Source organism: Giraffa tippelskirchi, chromosome 8, assembly GCF_054371585.1.
Source record: "Giraffa tippelskirchi isolate mGirTip1 chromosome 8, T2T-mGirTip1v1.2.pri, whole genome shotgun sequence".
Classification (NCBI taxonomy): domain Eukaryota; kingdom Metazoa; phylum Chordata; class Mammalia; order Artiodactyla; family Giraffidae; genus Giraffa; species Giraffa tippelskirchi.
Window position 1 is genome coordinate 96,584,219 of NC_137282.1, and position 9,493 is coordinate 96,593,711.

Genomic DNA, 9,493 nt, shown 5'->3' on the forward strand with positions numbered 1-9,493 from the left:
GTACAGGGAAGATCATACTAAACACGAGTAAGGACTTTCCCAAACCAGGTGTCTGATAGAAGGCTTCCCCATCTACAAGAGACAGCAAGCTTTGGCCCCTTAAAGATTTCTGAAAAGTAAAATTAGAAGCCAAATCTTCTTTTCTAGAAACAAAGGTTATTCATTCAAACAAAAGAATGTAATCCAATATCAAAGCAACACTTGTGACAATGACTAAGGCTGGAATTGTCTGTCCTTGGGTGTTGAACTGTTTCTGCTTCAGAAGACTACATTACCACGTGAAAGATAATAATAACAATTATCAGGACTTCCCTGGTGGTCCAGTGGTTAAGAATCTGCCTTCCAATGCAGAGGACTAGGGTTTGATCCCTGGTCAGGGAATTAAAATCCTCCATGCTGGGGGGCAATTAAGCCTGTGTGCCACAACTAGGAACCCACAAGCCACAATGAAGAGCACATGAACTAAGACCCAACAACCAAAAATAAACAAATATTAAAAGACTTGTAACAGATATCATTCATCGAGCATTTTATATCCCAGAACTTAAAATATCATGCTAAGAACTTTTCATACAGTGTTTGGCTCATTCTTCATAGCAATCATACAAGGTAGAGAAATAATATCATCACCATTTTAGAGGTGAGGATGCGAAAACACACGAAACAGAGTTAAACACGTGGCTGAGGTCACCCAGCTGGTAAGTGACAGAGCTAGAAGTTGAATCTAGGCAATCCGATGCCAGAACCCACCCTCCCTATCGCGCAAGTGCATGAATGTCAGTCACTATTCCTTGTACCTGGGTTCTTGGAGGTGATCTAAGAGGATCACAGCTCCTCTGATGAGATAGCTCTGCAGATAAGGAAAAAGGATCTGAAATTCGGGCTATCTAACTGTAGATCAAACCTAAGAAAGTGACGTGACCAACATTATTAAAACACTCCCTATTGCATCCTGGACAGTGGGATCCTTCTGGTTATAAGACGGCCTACTCTGGTTTTCCTGCTTCACGAGAAGAACAAAAGAGCCACCTAATCAGAAAGTCTTGGGAAGGAGCAATATAATCAGTGTACCAGAGAAGGAGTGAAAGGGCGGTTCTTGGATGCAAGGTCTGATTGATAAACGAAGAAAAAATCAGTCCCTCTGCAAGAGAGTAAATTGTTGCAATGACAGAAAGAGAGCTGAAGTCGCAACAAAATGAATCCTTCATATTTTATGGGATTAACACTGTGATCTTATTCAAACACATGTTTCGGCCTCTTTCTAAAGTAGCATTTTTTTGGACTTCCCTGGTGGTCCAGTGGTTAAAAATCTGCCTGTCAATGCAGGAGACACAGGTTCAATCCTTGGTCTGGGAAGATCCCACATACCTCGGGGCAACTAAGCCCATCCACCACAAATACTGAGCTCTCCCTCCAGAGTCCATGAGCCATAACTACTGAAACCCATGTGCCCTAGAGCCCATGTCATCACAATGAGAAGTCCATGCACTGCAACCAGAGAGCAGCCCGTGCTTGTCACAGCTAAAGAAAGCCCACGTTGCAGCAATGAAGACCCAGAGCAGCCATAAATAAATAAAAATAAAATAAAATAGCATTTTCACCTTTTCTAACTTGCAATTATAAATAAGGTCCACTTTCTTCTTCCCTGATGAATATCACAGAATTTCATCTCTGCTTCCTAAGGGTCAGGACATCCTCTTCTCCTGACCTGAGAGAGTCCCAAGGCTACAATATCCCCACTGACCACAGGATCTCAAGTTGTCCTTTTGAGAATAAAATGAATCATATAATCTTGGTGTGTTAAGGAACCAAGCTGTGATGATCTTTTGGCTACTTGCTGGTAAGCATTTCCTTCCTTCCTTCCTAATTGCCATGCAATTGTTGGAAACAACAAATATTTACTTTTAAATTTTGAGTCTCTGGCCTTTTTCTTTTCATACAAAGTGGACACCAGCTTGCGGGCACAGGCTGAAGCCATGCAGACCCTGAGGATGGCCTAGGTAGACTATGGATGTCCTCTTTACATTGTCTCCACTCCCCACGGAAGCCGCAGTTAAGCTCTGCCCCAAGGTATTTTCAGATCAGAAACACTTGATTTTTCTGACAGGGATTATAAACTGGAGGTATCTGCCAGAATCCACACCAGCTCTCTCCACCTCTAATCTCTTTTCTATCTAACCCTTAAACATTGGATAAATATTTGTCTGTAAGGCAAAGTGACTTTCTACAGGAACTCTTCAGTCCACGAGTCAGGAAAGGAGGTCTCCGAGCTCACGTGGAGCAAGGAGAACCCTAGTGGCCAGATTGTGTTTGCTACAGAGCATTCCTCATTAAAAGGAACTTGGGTTCTGTGGAGGAGTGGCTGATTCCAGAGGCTACTAGGTTCATGTCCAAAGAACTTAGGAACCTTCTAGAATAATCTCTCATTGGCCAAGAATGGTAAGTTCGAACGTTGCTGAGGTTAATAACTGCAACAGATTAAAACACATCAAATGTATTTAAGCCTTGTGTTTAAAATCATACTTTTAAAAAATCCAACTAATTGGTCACTTTTGGAAGGTGCTAGTGAATTGATTTATCACATTTGGAAACCGGCAAACAGAGCAAAGAATTAATCATTACTCCTGTATTTCCTGTACATACTACCTCAGAGTAACCAGTACTTGATGATTAAATTTGGTCTTTATAGAATTACAGATGGAAAGCAGGAACAACAGGATTAGAATATCAGCATCTTGCAATCTCGAATGAATTAATCTAGTCAATGATCATCAATGAGGCTGCTAACATCACAAAGAACACAACTGGACTTTCTGTACCACATGACAGAAGTACACACACCACCACTTACAAAATTCTCTTGGAAATTAAAAATCCAATGTCAATCTGGTTAATCATTAGATTCAATTTACAGGAAATATAAAGGACAGAGAAACATGTTAAATGACAAGACTGGGATGCGAACTCCAGTGGGCAGTGGAAACTACAGGAAATACAACCCAGTTTCTTCAACAAGAAAAACTACAAGGGCAAAAAGAAGGGGGGGAGAAAGGAGATTTATGGGAGTATTAGTCAAGGTTCTCCAGAGAAACAGAATCTATAGTATAGATAGATAGACACACAGATCTAGAGAAGAGTGAACTATTATAAGAAACTGGCTCACTTGGTTACAGGTGACTGACAAGTCCTAAGATCTGCAGTCAGCAAGCCAGAAACATAGGAAAGCTGATGGCACACTTCTACTCCAAAAGCCAGCAGGTTCTAGGCTTAAGAGAAACTAAAGCTGAAGCTCGAACCCAAAGGCGGGGGAAAAATAACCCAGCTTAAAGGCAGTCAGGTAGGAGGAACTCTCCCTTATTCAGGAGATGGTCAGCCTTTTGTTCTATCCAGACCACCAACTTACTGGGTGAGACCCACCCCCACTAGAGAGAGCAATCTACTTTACTCTGTATGCTTGTTTAAATGTTAAAACCACCAAAAACAAACAAACAAAAAAACCTCTCACAGAAACAACAGAATAGTATTTGACCAAATATCTGGGAACTCAATGGCCTAGTCAAGTTGACATGAAATTGTCTAGCACAATGGGGTAAGTTTGGATTAAAAGAGACTAACTAAAGACATATGTCAATAATAAATGGAACATATTTGGATTCTAATACTGACAAAACAACTGTACAATTTTTTTAAGGAAAAGGATAAGGAAAATTTGAACACAGGTTATTTGATGATATAAATGAATTCTTTTAAAAACTTTTTAGGTGGAAAAATGATACAGTTAAGTTTTTTAAAAGAATTCTACATCTTCAGTAATACACATTTAAATATTTACAGATAAAATTCTATGACATTTGGGATTTGTTTTAAAATAATAACATAATCTGGGGTGGTGGAAATGGAAGATATAGATATTGGCGCTGTGCTGATAAATAGTGAAGCTAGGTGATAAGGTATTGGAAATTCATTGTATTATTTTCTCTAATTTTGTAAATATTTGAAATTTTCCACATAAAAGTTTTTTTTTAAAAAAGAAAGGCATTATTTTTCAACCTCTAATAAAATAACTAATTAAGGTAAAAACCAGTGGATGTTAAAAAAGTGAGTAAATGATTAATAGGAAACTTTATAATGAAAGAATCAAGCTTTCAGTGCTGGAATCCACTTATAAATGTTATCTATCAAAGTGGGATAATTGGGAACTTCCTGAAGTCTAATGGTTAAGACTCAATGCTTCCAATGCAGGGGAAATGGGTTCCATCCCTGGTCAGGGGACTAGGATCTCACATCCTTTGCAGTGCAGCCAAAAATTTAAAAAAAAAACCTAAGTGGGGTAATTGGACATTATGTACATCCTGATATGATGGATTATGAAGTACATAGTACTACCTATGAAGTATTCTTGCCTAAAAGACCTTATCAAGGGATTAGATCTAATTTTCAACATACAGAACATTTAGAAGCTAAAGAAACAAGTTAAACCACACTATGAAGAAATATCCACTCAAATTCTTTTGTTGAACATCCCACAGCACAGCTCACTAGTTTCTTCAACAAATCAGTGGCATAAACGAGTAGGGGAGAGAAGGGAGGAATGTTGTTCTGGATTAAAAATACTTGAGAGAAGGAATTCCCTGGTGGTCCAGTGGCTAGGACTTGGCACTTTCAATGTCAGGTGTCCAGTTCAATCCCTGGTAGGGGAACTAAGATCCTGCAAGCCAAGTGGCCTGGCAAGCCAAGCCAAAACAAACAAAAAATACCTGAGAGACATAATACCCAAATACAATATATGGCTATTGTTTGTGAACAAACTAACTGAAAGAAAAAAAACAAAACCTTTGTTGACAATCAGAGAAACTTAAATAAGAAATGAGTGTTAGATTACATTAAGAAACTATTTTTTATTTTGTTAGTTACGAAAAATTATTATTTTTAGGGTGGCCTATTGGATTATTTAGGGGTGAAATGATATGATGCCTGAGTGTTGCTTTAAAATATTCTAGCAAAAAAAATATAAAAGTGCTTGTTGAAAAAAGGTTGTTAACTGAGTGAAGAGTACATTGTTAATCTTTTTTAAATTTCTGAATAATTTTGGAAATTTTTGTAATAAAAAACAAACTGAAACATTATGTGCCATTCTCCATAATTTGGAATAGGTTTGCAAAGTTTGAACCCAAATTATAGTTTTCTCTTACTAGATTCAAGGATCAGGATGGACTTCTGTTTTTTGCTTTTCTTGACGTAGACACCTCAAGTCAACACTCTCTATCAGACTTCAGGTTTTATGATTACTCCTTCCAGCACTAGTCCAGAAATTGAGACACAACATTTGAGATATTAAGTGGACCATTTTTCTTGGAAATTCCAGACAGAATTTTCTCATTTTCCATCCTTCCCTCTCTACTGGATTCTTCTCACCAGTATTTAAATACATTAACAAATTAAAAACAATCCTCCCCAGATCAGTGCTTCTGAAAATTTCATAAACATAAGAATCACCTGGGCATCTTGTTAAACAGCAGATTCAAATTTAGTATGTTTTCGATAGGCCCAAGACGCTGAATTTCTAATAAGGAGATGAAGAGATGCTGATGTTGCAAATCCTTGAATCAACCTTTGAGGAGAAAGAGCCTAGCTCTTATTTCTCACTCTGTGCTATGCTGTGCTTAGTTGTTCAGTTGTGCCCAACTCTTTGCGACCCCACGGACTGTAGCCCACCAGGTTCCTCTGTCCATGGGGATTCTCCAGGCAAGAATACTGGAGTGGGTTGCCATGCCCTCCTCCAGGAGATCTTCCCAACCCAGGGATCAAACTCAGGTCTCCCACACTGCAGGTGTATTCTTTACCATCTGAGCCACCAGGGAAGCCCATGAATATTGGGGTGGGTAGCCTATCCCTTCTCCAGGGGATCTTCCTGACCCAGGAATCGAATTGGGGCCTCCTACAATGCAGGCAGATTCTTTGCCAGTTGAGCTACCAGGGGAGCCCATTTCTCACTCTACATAGAGCCAAACTTCTCAAGGGTGTCCACACTCTTGTCTCCATTTCCTTGTTTCCCATTCCTGCTTCAATCCATCCCCCAACACCTGAATAAAACAGTCCCCATTAAGTTCCATCCTACAAATCATATGTGTTCTGCGTGTCAGTGTTCATCATACTGGACCTCTCAGTAGCGTCTGTTGGCTGTTGGCTGTTGGCTGTTGGCGTCCTCTTTGAAGCCATTCTCTTCCACTGCTACTATGACATCACACTTTCCTGACTGCCTTTCAGTCTCTCAATCAGAGCTTCTCATTATTCACTGCCAAATCATCTATACATGGTGGAAATTTTTAAAGGTTCAGGCCTGGCTTCCCTTTCTTCTAATTCTCCTCTCTGTCTCTGTCTGTCTTTGACATCAATCCCAGCCATCCTTTGACTGTGACCTCATGAGACACCTAAGCCAGAATCCTTTGATCAAGTCACTCAAATTTCTGGCCCATGAAAACAATAAGAAATTATAAATGACTACTATTATAAACAGCCACTAAGCTTTGAGGTGATCTGGTACATTAAGCAATAGATTTTCAGAACATCCCCTGACTTCCACACAGACATCTCTCCAAATAATTCAGGACATACCATCCCAAAATACGCCACTCTGGCATTGTGATTATTTTGAACTGAAGGCACTTGAGAAAAAACAGGTGCAGGAAGGGCTCTCTGATCTCTCTTTTTCTACTGAAAAACAGGCCATAAAATCTCCCATGAGAAAGGTACCCTTCCTGTAGCAGGAAGAAAAGAACATCCTTATCACTAGAAACTGGAAACTGATGCTGAATTGGATCTATATAAACTTACTAGAACGGCTTCCCAGGTGGCACAGTGGTAAAGAATCTGCCTGCCAATGCAGGAGACCCAGGAGGAGGAAATGGCAACCCACTCCAGTATTCTTGCCTGGAGAATCCCATGAACAGAGGAGCTTGGTGAGCCCCACTCCGCGGGGTTGCAAAGAGTCAGACATGACTGAGCACACATGCATGCAACAACACACACAAAACTCACTAAAATAACCCTTCATCTTTCGCTAGTTTCCCCTGTGTACTTTCTGGTCACTTCCCCACAATGCAGTGCCCCTACTTCAAACCTCTTGGGCTTCCCTGGTGGATCAGATGGTAAAGAATCTGCTTGCAATGCAGGAGACCCAGGTTTGATCCAGAAGATCCCCTGGAGAAGGGAATGGCAACCCACTCCAATATTCTTGCCTAGAGAATTCCATGCACAGAGGAGCCTAGTGGGCTATATAGTCCATGGGGTCATAAAGAGTTGGACATGACTGAGTGACTAGCACTTTCACTTCAAACCTCTGTCTTACCAATTCTTCAAAAATGTATTGTCTCTTTCTCTAAAGGGTCACCTCTTTGGGCTTTCATTTTCTTGTGAAGATCCCCATATATATATGTAAAATTCTAATAAAATTTGTATGTCTTCCTCCTGTTAACCTGTCTTATGTCAGTTTAATTCTTGGGCTGAGCAGGAAACTCTAAGAGAACAGACCACCTCTCTGGTCCTGTTGTTTTACAGGTTTCCCCTCTCGCTGAGTAGTTTGTTGTCTTCATATATAATCCACCTCCCATCTCCAGAAACTTAGCTTCATGTTTAATTTTCATTTGGTATGTAGAAGTATCCTTCTGTCAATTTTCTGTACGTACTAATCTGTCTTGTTTTCCCTATAATTTTGATTTGGTAGCATCCTAGGCACTTGTGCAGTATTTTTTTTTTAATTCCCCAAGTGCAGCCAGGGCAGACAAAATACAAACAAGACTGACTCGTACTCATGTATGAATAACTTGGAATACAGTGCCAAGTGTTTCATGAAAATAATTACCTGTGATCAAAGCAAAACCGTTAAACCCTGACATGAGCTGTTAACAGAAACAATTTGTTTTCTTTAAAAGAACATTAAAAGAATTAGATACAAAACTATTTAGGGATCTAAGTAGTAAAGATAGTTCTAAAGCTAGGAGAAAGGTCTGAATGGCCAGTGGTCTGTGGAGAATCCAATTTTAAAGACTGATAGAGGCCTGGATTAGTCATATCTTCACTCAAAGCGCTGTTTTTATATATACACCTCACTTGCTCATTCCCATCAAGTAATAAATGGATACATTTTTCTAGGACTTTATTTCTCTTGGCCTTGACCTACACTCAGGATGGGAAGAGTGGGAGGAACTAAAAGAATCTTTGTCAGAGTAAAGGAAGGAGGGAGGAGTAGAAGAGGGGTGAAAAAGACTAGAAATGCCCAAGGCGGGAGGAAATGGAGCCAGAATGACACATGCTTTAAGGGGGGGGTGCATCCTGGGTAAGGTCATGTGGAGTTTCCTTTGCGGGGCTTCCATCAGCATACCTCTCACTCAGAAAGAAGAGCTCTCTGCCTTGTCTTGAGAAGAATGTTGGTCACGAATGTAAATAAATAAATAGAAAAATGCCATTGTAGTGTAACACCTAAATACACAGCATTATGAGTAACCGAGCCGGAGTACTGCAACTACTGAAGCCCTCTCTGGAGTCTGCGGAAGACAACTACCGATCCTGAGCCACGCTGCAATGAAAGATCCCACATAATGCACCACTAACGTCTGCCAACAAAGGTCCGTCTAGTCAAGGCTATGGTTTTTCCAGTAGTCATGTATGGATGTGAGAGTTGGATGGTGAAGAAAGCTGAGCGCCGAAGAATTGATGCTTTTGAACTGTGGTGTTGGAGAAGACTCTTGAGAGTCCCTTGGACTGCAAGGAGATCCAAACAATCCATCCTAAAGGAGATCAATCCTGGGTGTTTATTGGAAGGACTGATGTTGAAGCTGAAAGTCCAATACTTTGGCCACCTCGTGCGAAGAGTTGACTCATTGGAAAAGACCCTAATGCTGGGAAGGATTGGGGGCAGGAAGAGAAGGGGACAACAGAGGATGAGATGGTTGGATGGCATCACTGACTCGATGCACATGGGTTTGGGTAGACTCCGGGAGTTGGTGATGGACAGAGAGGCCTGGCGTGCTGCAGTCCGTGGGGTCGCAAAGAGTCGGACACGACTGAGCGACTGAACTGAACTGAAGATCCCATGTGCCGCAGTTAAGACCTGATGCAGCCAAATAAATAAATATACAGCGTTATACACCTCCAGGTGAAGATGTGTTAAACAAAAAGAATGTGCAACTTTCCTTGCAGTCCAGAGGTTAAGAATACGCCTGCCAGTGCAGGGGACACAGGTTCAATTCCTGGGCCCACATGCCTCCAGGCAACTAAACCCACACACCACAACCAGAGAAGCCTGTGCACCGCAGCTTCTAAGCCCATGTGCTCCAGAGCCTGCCAACCTCAACAAAGAGTCCAAGCACAGCAACAAACACCCAGTGCTGCCAAAAAACAAACAAAACCCAAAGAAGGAATCTCTGAAAGTAAATACAATAATTGGTTTTTGTGAGAGAAAGAAGGAGAGGGAAAGAAGAGGCAAAGGAAGGGG

General features: G+C 40.9%; 1 protein-coding gene across 1 annotated transcript in view; it reads right to left on the minus strand.

Moving 5' to 3' along the window:
• The window catches only part of MIER3 (MIER family member 3), a 127,406-nt gene extending 121,025 nt beyond the window's left edge, over positions 1-6,381 (minus strand). The window contains exon 1 of the mRNA XM_081517939.1: positions 6,084-6,381. The gene's annotated coding sequence lies outside the window, so the exon portion shown is untranslated. The remainder of the gene's footprint in view (positions 1-6,083) is intronic.
• Between the last annotated feature and the right edge of the window lie 3,112 nt (positions 6,382-9,493).